Source organism: Onychostoma macrolepis, chromosome 02, assembly GCF_012432095.1.
Source record: "Onychostoma macrolepis isolate SWU-2019 chromosome 02, ASM1243209v1, whole genome shotgun sequence".
Lineage (NCBI taxonomy): Eukaryota > Metazoa > Chordata > Actinopteri > Cypriniformes > Cyprinidae > Onychostoma > Onychostoma macrolepis.
This window is the reverse complement of record NC_081156.1, coordinates 4,880,486-4,895,139: the sequence shown is the minus strand read 5'-3', so window position 1 is coordinate 4,895,139 and position 14,654 is coordinate 4,880,486. Positions and strand designations below refer to the sequence as shown.

Sequence of the window (14,654 nt, the reverse complement as noted above, 5' to 3'; positions counted from 1 at the left end):
GGTGAACTGCCTCAAAAAAATGACAGGATGTAAATAGCAATGACAAGTTGAGTCAGCAAAGAGGAACTGTGAGTCAAGTAAGAGACTCAGAGACAAATGGATGCTATCATGTAGTCGCTACTGAAGTACCGGTTTAAAGATTATCATAGAACTGAATCAATGCCATTGTGACTGTTTGTCATGAGCTTTACTGGGAAACCACACATTTTTGATGAATGATCAAACAAAATACTAGTGACAGATTATTTCTTGTCATACTAGAAACATTTTAATTTCTTAATTAGTTCAGTGACAAAAATAAAACGATGCAAGACTGGAAATTAAATAACAAATAACAGCAACAAGCTATAATTGGTCTTTATATGCCTTATTCAACAGGTACAAATGCAAATAACATTGCAATCACAAACATTTTTATAAAACCTAAAAACTATTATTTTAAAAATTTAAGCGCAGAACAAAACAGAAAAGCCAAAGTATAAGAAAGTTGCGCACATCCCACAAACCCAAATAGGGCTCAGGTGCAGGACAAAAAAATCAAACTATAGCAAAGGTTGCGTTAACGAAACGTTGCAATAAAATATATTTTTTATGGAGCAGTTAATTCAGTGTGTGGATATTACATTTGTTCCTTTGCTACAGAACAAAACAGAACCTGCAAAATTTGGTTTGTTTTATATAACAAAATTAGTTATAAATGTACATTTAAGTGATCTCAGAAAAAAAAGCCTGTAAACTTGTGCGCAATAGAACTGTAAAGTGCAGCTGCCAGCTGTAAGTACTTTGCCTGATTTGACTTGATTTGCCTGATACACATAAGATGACGTTCAGTGGATAACAGCATTATTCTGGATTCCTCTGACCAAAGGGAAGAGCAGACTGGCTGCGGTCGGGGTCATTCAGACGGAGGATGCGGATCAGGCTATTGACTGGCAGAGAACTGGGATACAGAAATAACAGAACATTATATTTTTACTAGGACTATCAATTTAAAAACACCATTATAAATGACACAAAATAAGACAATCATGACTTCTAATCTAACTACAGTGCCCTCTACAAGTATTGGGACAGTAATGACAAAATTGCTTTGTTTGCTGTGTAGTCAAGATATGTACAAATATGATGAAAAGATGAATATGAGACAAAACTACAGAATGTCACATTTTATTATTAGCTGTTTCAACACATACATGTTTTACCAAATAAAAAGGACAGCACTTTTAGAGTTCATCCCACTATCTGATGTGAGCATAAGTATTGGGATAGTTGAACTTAAGGCAGATGTAAAAGATTAAAAGCTTTTATTTAGTTGCAGATCCCTAGCGTACAATCACAGCAGTGAGGCTGTGACCCATAGACATCACCAGACTCTTGGCCTTATCCTTTGAAATACTTTTCCCAGCCTTTAATGCAGCCAATTCCAACTGTTGCTTGTTTTGGGGAGTTTCTGCCTTCAGAAATTCATGTTCAATCAGATTTAAATCTGGAGATTTATTTGGGCAATCTAAGACTTTCCATTTTTTCCCCCCTGATAAACTCCTTGACTGAACTGGCTGGGTGTTTTGGGTCATTGTCCTGATGTAATATGAAGCGCTTTCTGATGAGTCTGGTGACATTTTCTTAAATACTGGTAGCCAAGATGGTTATGTACTCTTCCAAATTCATTCTGCTACTGCAATCACACAAAGTAATCAATAAAATTGAGAGGGCCTGTCCCAGAGGCAGCCATGCATGCCCATGCCATGACAACACCTCCACCATGCTTTACAGATGAGGCTGTATTCTTAGGATTATTTGCAGTTCCCTTTTTTCTCTCCACACTTTTGCTTTCTCATCACTTAGATAAGGTTAATCTTTGTCTCATCGGTCCATAAACACAGTTCCAAAACTCTTCTGGCTCACCTTTGTGCTTTTTTGCAAACTCTAATCTTGCCTTTCTATTTTTGGAGCTGGTCAGAGGTTTGCATCTTGCTGTGTAGCATCTGTAATTCTGTGTCAAAGTCTCATGAGGACAGTAGATTGTCAGAGCATCACCCCAGCTTTCTGGAAGTTGTTGGTGATTTTACAGACACGTCTTTTACGGTTCATTTTCACAGCCTTTATGATTTGTCTGCCATCAACTACTGTTGTTTATCTCAGCCGATCAGGTCCTTGTTGGTTGCTGATGTTGTCGGTGGTTTCCAAACTCTTGATTTATCCATGCGCTTTGTTTTTGCTAGAGGTCTAATTGACTTCCTCTTTTCTTTTAGCATCCAAATTGCTTGCTTTTCCCTCAAAGTCAGCTCCCTCATCTTCATCCTGGTTTGTGTGTGTCGTCGTCAAATGCAAGACTCAGAATGCAGAAGCAATGGATATATGCTTTTAATATCTGAAGAATTGATGCAACAGGACACAGCTGATCACTTAGAAAGACCTGTGAGGCAACTGTTCCAATACTTATATGCTCACATCAGGTAGGGGGATGAAACTCTAAAAGTGCTGAACTTCTTAGCTGGTAAAACACATATTTGTTGAATCACACAATGATAAAATGTGACATTCTGTAGTTTTGTCTCATATTCATCTTTTAATCCTATTTACAGATATCTTGACTACACAGCAAACAGAGCAATTTTGTCTTTACTGTCCCAATACTTATGGAGGGCACTGTACATCTACATATTTCTTCATGAACACTAGAGAAGCTCTTTACCTCATGATCTGTGGTGTGAGGAAAATAAACTGTCTGAAGCGCTGACTGGCAGCAATATTCAGCATTCAATATTCCTCCGGTTCACCATGTCCTGAGAGAGCAAACACACAATACAGTGACTGCATGCTCTTCTCCAGGACTCCACTCACCTGATTCTCCTTAGTAGCCATGACAAATATCTTGTATTCGCAAAACATGTTATTGGCTCCTTGACATGATACATCAAGCAGTGACAGCAATGTCCAAAACCACTACAAACTTTTTTTTGTATTTGCATACTTTATGGCCACATATTAATCAGAGAGACAACATTACATTTTTGTATTTGTACAAATTAATTTGTCAACATTGTCAACATAACTACAAAAAGCTAAACTGTGAAAAAATGGTTACCAGTTGCAGCACCCAAAATATACACTAAAGACAAAATCCTGATTAAATTTAATTAGTAAATATTAACAGACCAGAATCGTGATACAGCTTAATGTGACCATTAAACTTCAAAAGGCTATAAATAAAATATGAGCACTGCACGTTTCAAAGTCCGGTGCTGTGCAGAATTCTGACCCCCGCCAGATTATTACCCCCCTAATATTGGTAGGTTTAGGGTTAGGTGTGGGGGAGGGGTTAGGATTAGGGGTGGGTTTAGGATTAGGCAATCAGGTAGCGATTTCAATGAGGGGGGCAATAATTTGGCAGTCGAAAATGGGCACAACACCGGTGATGCGCTGCTTTGTGTTCTGCCATTACCGGGGAAACTGTTCGAAAGCGCCTCCTGCTGGCAGAGAATGAATCTGCATGTTCAATAAGGCTGTTGTTGTGAGTAGCCGGAGGCTGTAGTTTCAGAACTGGATTTCTAGGACCCTATAGTTTTTTTGTTTGTTTGTTTGTTTTTTAATTATTTTATTTTATTTATTTATTTTTAGCATGTATGTATTGTGTCAGGTCTTCCAGCCAGTTCTATCAAACCTTTACAATTAATCCAGAACATGGCAGCAAGATTAATTTTTAATGAGCCAAAAAGAATGTAAGAGAGAATGAAGAACGTCACACCTCTCTCTATTCTAATTCTATTCTTTAAAAAAAAAAACTAACACTAGCTTTTCTAATCTTTTTGTATTCTGTTTTCTTTTTATTTATTATACAATTAACAAAAGCAAAAAAGGCCTCTAACACTAGCTTGCTCTATACCTTTTCTGTTCTGCTTTCTTTTTGTTTATTATATAATTAAAAAAAATCTCTTGCTACATGTAATGCGTTAGGATAAATGAGACTTGTTATAGCACTTGCATATCATTGCTCTTTTGTTGATTTTGATTGCTTCCATTGTCCTCATTTATAAGTCGCTTTGGATAAAAGCATCTGCTAAATGACTGAATATTAGTGGCTCATACTATTTTATAGCACTTGGTATTCAATTCTGTATATTATTATTTTTAAGGAATTATGTAGTTATTTAATTGTCTACACTTAATTATTGTCCTAACCAACTCCTAACTCTAAACATACCCGTTGGTAACCCTCTTGAAATATTTAACCTAATTTATTTCAATATTCAATATATTCTGGTTTAAAATAAAGTTTTCTTGGAAAGAAGACTTGTGTCTGTGTGAGACTTCAGTTAATTAGCTGCAGCGCTTCACGTCTGATGTGCTGCTTGTTTAATGTTTGAATCAGGTCTCCTCTGTTGGAATAGATGGTGCTGTCCCAAAAAATAGGGTCCTATGCAGTCCTAGAACTGCAGCCTCCAGTATTGCAGGAACATTGGGTTGTTTTTGTTCAGACCAATGCAAAAATCGACCCATGTTTTTACCCTGCAAACACGCAGAGCTGTAAATGTGAACTGGTGGATCGATAAGGAGATAATTCATTATAAAAATCTAAACACTAAAATGTGTTTGTATGTTATTTAATTAATATGTGACCCTGGACCACAAAACCAGTCTTACGCCGGTTTCACACTGCACGCGTAAGCAGAGCGTAGGCAGCGCAGAAGCGGCGCTTATGCATAGCGTGAGCAGCGCGCGCCCATTGTGCTTTCACACTGGCAGCGTTTGTCACGCTGAACAGCGGCTTGTACTGCAATACAGACGAGCATCATTTCTGTCATATGATATTTCCCCAGGTTTTCCTCCGAACACTGTGCCATGTGCTTTGATGTATGATATGGCCAGTATACTGTGATGCGACCCTTCCCCTCTGTCCCACACATAAATAATATTATGTAGTTTACATGATAAACAAGTTATCAAGATGTATATATGAAATAATTGCTGACCCTGTCAGGAAAAATTAGCCTATGTCTGACCCTTCTCACATTTTGTATGAGGAATATTCATTTTTGCCATCTAACAGCATATGCTAGATTGAATTGGCTGTGTTACATAAATCTTTTGTGTATCAGTCTGTAAAATTAATAAATCAAAATTGGGGCTTCAAACAGGCCTCTCTGGGCTCTGGAAAATAGAAAGGACTCACTATTCTAATGCACTGTAGCCATGTGTTTGTATTAAGGTGCTTCTATTGTATTGTTTTTTTATCAATGTGAATTGATGTGAGACAAGCTGTGAGATCCAAGACAAATTTTGGAATGAATTCCAACAATAAAGTGTAATTGGATTGAATAATTGAATTGAAAATATTAAAGCTAACAAACGACTCTAGTTTTATTCATTTAACAGACCTTTGAAGTTTGGGCAAAAACTCGTGGAAGTGATGTGTTTTCGTGCATTTTATTTTTTCATATGGTGATTGTGAAACACGAAACACATCACTTACATGATTTTATGGTGAAATTTGTTATTTTTAATGTTAATCGGGTCAATTTTGATCAAGAACAATGCACTGTGACTTTAATTCAGTGTACGCGGCGCAGCAAAAATAGACTCGGCGCCGAAACTATCGCGGCACTGCTGCTTCTGCTCTGCTCCTGCTACGCGCTGCCACGCGCTGCCACGCCGCCTCTGCGTGCGGTGTGAATGCTCTAATCTGTTAACATGGACGCCAGAAAAAAATACGAGCTGCATACACCCTGCTTACGCGTGCAGTGTGAAACCGGCGTTAAGTGTCAATTTCAAAATTGAGATTTATACATCATCTGAAAGCTGAATAAATTAGTTTTCCATTGATGCAAAAAAATCTAAATATTGAGAAAATCGCCTTTAAAGTTGTCCAAATGAAGTTCTTAGCAATGCATATTACTAATCAAAAATTACTTTTGATATATTTACAGTAGGAAATTTACAAAATATCTTCATGGAACATGATCTTTACTTAATGTCCTAATGATTTTTGGCATAAAAGAAAAATCAATAATTTTGACCCATACAATGTATTGTTGGCTATTGCTACAAATATACCCCATCGACTTAAGACTGGTTTTGTGGTCTAGGGTCACATGTTATAACTTATTGATAATTGTTTAAATTAATATAATATATTACTTTTTCTTAAAAAATGGTTTAAAGGCTGAAATGTGAAGTGTATAATTTTATAAAACTTTTTGTTTCGTGAAAACTTCTATCTGAACTGTAAATCATGCTTTTTACATTCATTTTACAGTTTACCATAGACATTGCCCTACCCTGCTCATATGGTATTAATTTTATTTGTGTAGGTCTTAAAAAAGGTCTTAAAAAGTCTTAAATTTGAGCTTAAAAATCCTGCAGCAACCCTGGTGGCTGTTCCCAGAGTGCTGTATCAAAGCATATTAAATACAAAGTTGACTGGAAGGAAGAATTTGGGTAGGAAAAGCTGTACAAGCAACAGGGATGTCCGCAAGCTTGAGAATACTGTCAAGCAAAGCTGATTCAAACACTTGGGAGAGCTTCACAAGGAGAGAACTGAAGCTGGAGTCAGTGCATCAAGAGTCACCACGCTCAGACGTCTTCAGGAAAAGGGCTACCAAGCCACTTCTGAAACAGAGACAACGTCAGAAGCATCTTAACTGGGCTGTGGAGAAAAGGAACTGGACTGTTGCTCAGTGGTCCAAAGTCCTCTTTTCAGATAAAAGTAAATTTTGCATTTCATTTGGAAATCAAGGTCAGGGCCCGTATTCCTAAAGATTCTAAGAATCCTCTCAGAGAGCTCCTAATTTAGCTTAAAAATTTAGAACAAGGAGTCTTAGCTTAAAAGTGATTCAGGACTAATCTGAGAGCAACTCTGAGCAAGGAAAAGACAAAAACTTTTATCTTAGTGAGGAGGCAGGGCTGACCCCGTTGCTAGCTATGACAGTCTTTTGAAGACTGTGATTGGTTGGTTGTCCAAGAAGAAAATAAAAGAGCGCTTTTAAGAGTAGGGTTTATTATAAGCCTTCACTTTGAAATTACAGGCATAATTTTTCCTGCTTTACCGTGCTCTCTCTCTCTCACACACACACACACACACACACACACACATTATATATGTATATATATTCTTTATTTTTTATTTACCATGCTGTCATACTTAATGTATTTTATAGGAAATGAACAGCGACACAATGAGGTTCTGAAAGTGCTGTCAGGTACAGACCCAGTCATTGCTGCTGCATAGTTGCATTTTTCCAGTTGCCAAATATGTTAATGTAGTTAATGTAGTGATTACGTCCATTTCTCAGGGATGTTAGCATGTCTCTAATAAGATCAGTCACAAAAATGATCCCTGAACGATCTAATATGTAGCGTCTTATTAACTCACTGTCATGCATTGTGTGCAACACATCCCTTCTCCCTTTTCATGTTTCGTCCATTTTCTCCACTGCTAAAGAAACTCTTAAGCCTCTTAGAAGTCCTCGTCCGTACTCCTAACAATTTTGGACCTTAAGACCTCTTTTAAGGGTTAAGATACTTTCTGAATTACTTTTTTCTTTACTAGGACCTTTTCTTTAATTTTAAGGGGAAACACCCACATTTCTAAGAATTTCATCAAGTCAGTGATGATTTGGGGTGCCATGACATCTGCTGGTGTTGGTCCATTGTGTTTTATCAAGTCCAAAGTCAATGCAGCCTTCTACCAGGAGATTTTGGAGCACTTTATTCTTTCATCTGCTGACAAGCTTTATGGAGATGCTGATTTTCTTTTCCAGCAAGACTTTAGCACCTGTCCACAGGGCCAAAACCACTTCCAAGTGGTTTGCTGACCATGATATTACTGTGCTTGATTGGTCAGCCAACATGCCTGACCTGAACCCCGTATGGCATCTATGGGATATTTTCAAGAGAAAGATGAGAAACAGTTAATCCAACAATCCAGACGATCTGAAGGCTCAATAGTGCCTCAGCAGTGACACAGGCTGATTGCTTCCATGCCACACCTCACTGACGCTGGAGTTCGTGCTAAAGGAGCCCCGACCAAGTATTGAGTGCATAAATTAACATACAGGTGCATCTCAATAAATTAGAATGTCGTGGAAAAGTTCATTTATTTCAGTAATTCAACTCAAACTGTGAAACTCGTGTATTAAATAAATTCAATGCACACAGACTGAAGTAGTTTAAGTCTTTGGCTCTTTTAATTGTGATGATTTAGGCTCACATTTAACAAAAACCCACCAATTCACTATCTCAACAAATTAGAGGGTATCAATGGTTGTCTTCTGGATCATTGCCAAGTCTTCCCCATTATTGTGGTTTCAAAGAACAAGAGATACCCAGAATTTATACTGTATGGATGGTCATTTATTGAAACTCAAATGTAAATATTCTAAAATTTTGAGATACTGATTTTTGAATTTCATAAGCTGTAAGCTCTAATCATCAAAATTAAAACAAAAAAAACTTTTGAAATGTTTTACTTTACATGTGTCAGGATCCGCTGGGAGGAACAAGAGCGAGACATGGAGGAACGTAGAACAGACTTTATTTACAGGAATCACAAAAACACGGGAAACACACAACATCCAACAAGTAGACCCAACAAACACAAACTGAAAGGACTGGGGCTTTTAAAGACAAGGAAATCGGGAGAAAACAAGACACACCTGGAGCAAATTAACTAATAACCTAAACGAGGACAGGAACAGGAACAAACCAAATATGGGCACGAGAGGAGGGGAAACACAAGACACAGGAAGACAGGACTGACAACATGTAATGAATCTAAAATATATGAAAGTTTCACTTTTTGAAATAAGTTACAAGAAAAAATGAACTTTTTCACGACATTCTAATTTATTGAGATGCACCTGTACTTTAAAGAACTTGAGCTTTTCGGTTTGGCAAATCCTTTTTTTGATTGATCTTAGGAAATATTCTAATGCTTTGAGATACTGGATTTTTGACTTTCATGAGCTGTAAGCTCTAATCATCAAAATGAAAACAAAAAAACTTTTGAAATGCTTCACATTTAATGAATCTAGAATATATTTCACTTTTTGAAATAAGTTACAAAAAAAACAATTTTTTTCTAGTTTTTTGAGATGCACCTGTATGTGTGTGTATACATACATATATATATATATATACTGTATACTCAATTAGGTCCATATATATTTGGACACAGGCACAATTTTTATTATTTTAGCTGCTGACCAAAACATATTCAAGTTACATTTATATAATGAATGTGGGCTTAAAGTGCACACTCTGAGCTTTAATGAACCCACATCATGCGGTCAAAGGATCTCTTATACAAGTGAAACAGACAATTATTAGGCTTCAACAACAAAACAAATCTATCAGAGAGATAGCAGGAACATTAGGAGTGGCCAAATCAACAGTTTGGTACATTCTGAGAAAAAAAGAAAGCACTAGTGAGCTCAGCAACATAAAAGGGCCTGGACATCCACAGAGGATAACAGTGGTGGATGATCGGAGGATCCTCTCCATGGTAAAGAAAAACCCTTTCACAACATCCAGCCAAGAGGAGAACACTCTCCAGGAGGCAGGCGTGTCACTGTCAAAGTCTACAATCATGAGAAGACTTCACGAGAGCAAATACAGAGGGTTCACCACAAGGTGCAAACAAGGTCTGATTAGACTTTGCCAAAAAACATCTAAACAAGCCAGACCACTTCTGGAAAAACATTCTTTGGATGGCTGAAATTAAGATCATCCTGCACCAGAATGACAGGGAAAAAAAAGTATGGGGAAGGCTTGGAACAACTCATGACCCAAAGCATACAACATCATCTGTGAGACATGGTGGAGCAGTGTGATGGCATGAGCGTCCAGTGGCACTGGGTTACTGGTGTTTGCTAATGACGTGACAGAAGAAAGAATCAGCCGGATGAATTCTGAAGTGTATGAAGTGAAGGGATATAGCCTACTCTCTGCCCAGATTCAGACAAATGCAGCAAAGTTGATTGGGCGGCGCTTCATAGTACAAATGGACAATAACCCAAAACATACAGCAAAAGCAACCAAGGAGTTTTTGAAGGAAAAAAAGTGAAGGGAAAAGACCCACAAACAAACAACAACTGAAGTCAGCTGCAGTAAAGGCCTGGCAAAGCATCACAAAGCAGGAAACCCAGTCTCTGGTGATGTCCATGAGTTCCAGACTTAAGGCAGTCATTGCCTACAAAGTATTCTCAACAAAATATTAAAAATGAACATTTTATTTATGATTATATTTATTTGTCCAATTACATTTGAGCCCCTGAAAATGGGGGGACTGTGTATAAAAATGGTTGTAATGTAAAAAAAAAAAAAAAAAATTCAAAATTGTAAGAAATAATTGCTTTTCAAGCATGTGATGCTCCTTTAATTTGTATTTAGACACACCTGTGGCAAGTAACAGGTGTGGGCAATATAGTATTCACACTTGCAACCAGTTAAAATGGAGAAAAGTTGACAACCTTTGTGTTGTGTGTCACACTGAGCATGGAGAAAAGAAAGAAGTGTAAAGAGTTGTATGTGGATTTGAGAGAACAAATTGTGGAAAAACATGGACAATCTCAAGGCTACAAGTCCATCTCCAGAGATCTTAATGTTCCTGTGTCCACTGTGCGCAATATCATCAAGAGGTTTACAGCCCATGGCACTGTAGCTAACCTCCCTGGACATGGACGGAGGAGCAAAATTAATGAAAAATTACAACGAAGGATTGTTCGAATGGTGGATAAAGAACCCCGATTAACTTCCAAACAAATTCAAGCTGATCTGCAGACACAGGGTACAACAGTGTCAGCTCGCACTATCCGTCGCCATCTGAATGAAAAGGGTTATGGTAGGAGACCCAGGAGGACACCACTGCTGACACAAAGGCATAAAAAAGCAAGACTGGAGTTTGCCAAAACTTATGTGACAAAACCACAGTCCTTCTGGGAGAACGTACTGTGGACAGATGAGACAAAAGTAGAGCTTTTTGGTAAAGGACATCATGGCACTGTTTACAGAAAAATAAATGAGGCCTTCAAAGAAAAGAACACAGTCCCTACAGACAAACATGGTTGAGGTTCAAAGATGTTTTGGGGTTGCTTTGCTGCTTCTAGCACTGGATTCCTTAACTGTGTGAACGGTATCATGAAATCTGATGATTACCAAAGAAATTTGGGCCGCAACATAGTGGCCAGTGTCAGAAAGCTGCATCTCCACCAGAGGTCATGGGTCTTCAGAAAGCACTCAGAAATGGTTACAAACAAAGCGCTTGAGAGTTCTGAAATGGCCAGCAATGAGTCCAGATCTGAGTCCCATAGAACACCTGTGGAGAGATCTCAAAACAGCAGCTGGGAGAAGGCATCCTTCAAATCTGAATGATCTGGATCAGTTTGCAAAAGAAGAGTGGTCCAAAATTCCAGTAGAGAGTTGTAAGAAACTCATTCATGGATACAGGAAGCGATTGATTTCAGTTATTTTTTCCAAAGGGGGTGCAACCAAATATTAAGTTAAGGGTGCCAATAACTTTGTCCAGTGAATTTTTTGGGTTCTGTGTGGAACTGTATCAGATTTGACTTTTCTTCTCTGTTTTTTTGTTGTTCCAATGCAAACAAAAAAATAAACATGCGAGTACCAAAACATTTGCAACTGCAACCTTTTTTCTGAGAGAAGGGGTGCATTTTCTGACAAAATTGCAAGGGTGCCAATATTTTTGGCCATGACTGTATATACACACACTCCTTACCATAGGTACATCAAATGCATCTAAAGCACGGAACGGAGCATCAGTTATGGCCCACAGTGACAGGACGAAGCACACGGTAGAAAACGAACGCTCTCCTCCAGACAGAGAACGCATGTCACTCACACCACCCTCTCCTGGCTGAACCTGAGGAAGAGACAGATGACCATCATCATGAGAAACTACTGTACTCTTAAAAGGTCACGGTTACTACATGTAGAGTAAAATCCTCACCCCAAGGAGGTTTTTTTGAGAGCATAGGCTATTCAACAAAATTGAATTATAGAAGACTGCATGCCTCTATGCCTGCATCCAGTGTTTACTTATTAAGAAAACAAATACATCAATGATATATAATCATCTTTCAAAGTCTTACTGATATGGAGAGAGTCTCATTCTTATGGTCAAAGGTCATCTTCCCCATGTATCCTCTCTGAGACAGCATAGAGTTAAAGTAGATCTTACAGCGTACAGAAAGATACCTGGAAACACATAGAAACACAGCCTACATCATCATCATCAGTACCCTAAAATCTGCACTAAAATGGACAAAAGCCCTTTGATATGTCCCACTGTAACTTGCTCTTTTAAGACATGTTGTTTCAGACTAGTGGAAAGAAAACTTATTTTATTGCACTTTATCTACGTGCATTTGATTTGGCTGATGTAAAGTACAGTATTTTCTGATTTATGGAGTGATAAAATGATATCTAAAATCCCTGATGTAAAAATCCTTAACTTTTTCAACAAAATGAAACAAGAATTTTGAACCTGGCTTTATATAATGTTCATATTCCTGTTATGGAAATGTATGCAAATTCTTGCTTATTTAATTAAATAATGGATTATTTGCATTTTTAAACATACAATTTCAAAAAACTTGTAATATAAGACACAATTCTTAATATAATAAATCAACTGGGGAAGTATGGTGACATTTATTAGTTTTTATTTATTTATTTTTTTACCCTATTCACCTGCGTTGTCCTTAATAGGTAATTTTTCAACAGAAAAATAATTCAGTAAAACTCATACAGTGATTTACCTCTGAGAGACATTAAAATAGACAAACATAGACAGACAAACAAAGGCTGTTTCATTTGTGACCATTGAGTTGGTGGTCTGAAGTTCAGACACATTAAAACAATCTATTAGAAAACATTTCAAATCAGTCAGCGAGAATCAGACGAGAGCCTCTAATGAAACTTACATTCTCACTTCAGCGTAATCATCGTGTCTGGTGTTTATGATCTCAGTTAACTGGCGGATGATAGCCTCCAGACCCTTGACCTGTCGGGCTATGTTACTGAAGTTTTCCTTCGCCTCATGGAACTGCCTAGAAGATTCAATGACCAACAACTTCACCATTACAACATCATAACATTTATATGTATCTCACCTGCATGATAAACAATGTAGATGTGCTTCATAGATGCAAGGGGAAAATAACTGCATGGTACTGTGGCAGTACATTATCAGGTGAACTACTCTGATTATCATATTCATATGTTAATACCATGGTATAATTTAATAAGTAAATAATTTCACGACAAACAGTTTCATTTAAGAATTGAGGGGAGAATCAGAGAGGAAATATTTTTACGTTTAAATGTCCACCAAAATTGTAAAAATGTGTTGAAAAAGTATTCACCCTCAAGACATGCAAAATGTAGATGAGTTTGTTTCTTCATCAGAGTTGGAGAATTTAGCATTACATCACTTGGATCCTCTGCAGTGAATGGGTGCCGTGAGAGTCCAAACAGCTGATAAAAACATCACAATAATCTACAAGTAATCCACACCACTTCAGTCCATCAATTAACATCTTGTGGAGCAAAAAGCTGCATGTTTGTAAGAAATAAATCCATCATTACAGTGTTTTAACTTTATACCATTGCCTCCGGCTAATAATCCATAATAATGCTTCCTCCAGTGGAATGAAGTCCATCTCCTTTTGGAATCTCACATGAAAATCTACCCAGTAGTAGTAGTAATATCTTTATTTATCCCTTTACAGGGCAATTTAAGCAGCTTCAAAACCTCACAAAAAACATACAACATTATAAAAACAAAAACATCACAAACCCTGGGCATCTACAATAATTCCTCATGTGCTACTAAAATTCACGTTACACCTTTATCCTCTGTTTCAAATAAGCATTTACACTCATAACTGCATTTGAAACAAAAGACCTAGAAGCTTTAACAGTCCTCCACTTAGGCACTCTATATCGCCTGCCTGAGGGAAGCAGTTCAAATTCTAAATACAAAATGTGAGATGTATCATCCAAGATAGTCAAAGACTTCCTAAGAACATTCCTCTCACACAAAGCAGACAAACCCAGGGATCTACTTTTAACATTTAATCCATAAAACCAACAAATCATAGCAAAGGTCAATACAGTTTCAATAAAAGATCTATGAAACATTATCAATATGGATTTATCCACATCAAAGGACTTAAGTTTCCTCAATAAATATAACCGTTTTTGTGCTTTCGATATAATCAAATTTGTGTTTTCCACCCAACTAAGCTTATCATCGATTAATGTACCCAAATACTTGTATGAACTGACCTTCTCAACTTCTTTACCTGCAATGACTACTTTAGATGGAATTTCAACAGAATTATAAAATTCTATCGTCATATCTTTTGTTTTGGAGACATTAATTTATAAATGAGAACTCTCACACCAATCCAAAAAATAATTCAAAATGGGCCCATGCTCTGTGTCACCTTGCTTTAACAGACTTAGCACCACTGTATCATCGGCATATTTAATAATATGTCTGTCTGGATATTGACTTCTACACCTATCTGTATATAAAATAAATAATAAAGGTGAAAGAATACAGCCTTGGGGACAGCCCGCTGAAGAATAAAGTTCCCGGGAATGTTCTCCATTTACCCGTACTATTTGAG

General features: G+C 37.3%; 1 pseudogene; it reads right to left on the bottom strand.

Moving 5' to 3' along the window:
- Positions 1 to 843: 843 nt before the first annotated feature.
- LOC131521761 (structural maintenance of chromosomes protein 6-like) overlaps positions 844 to 14,654 on the bottom strand; it is a 49,300-nt pseudogene continuing 35,489 nt past the window's right edge.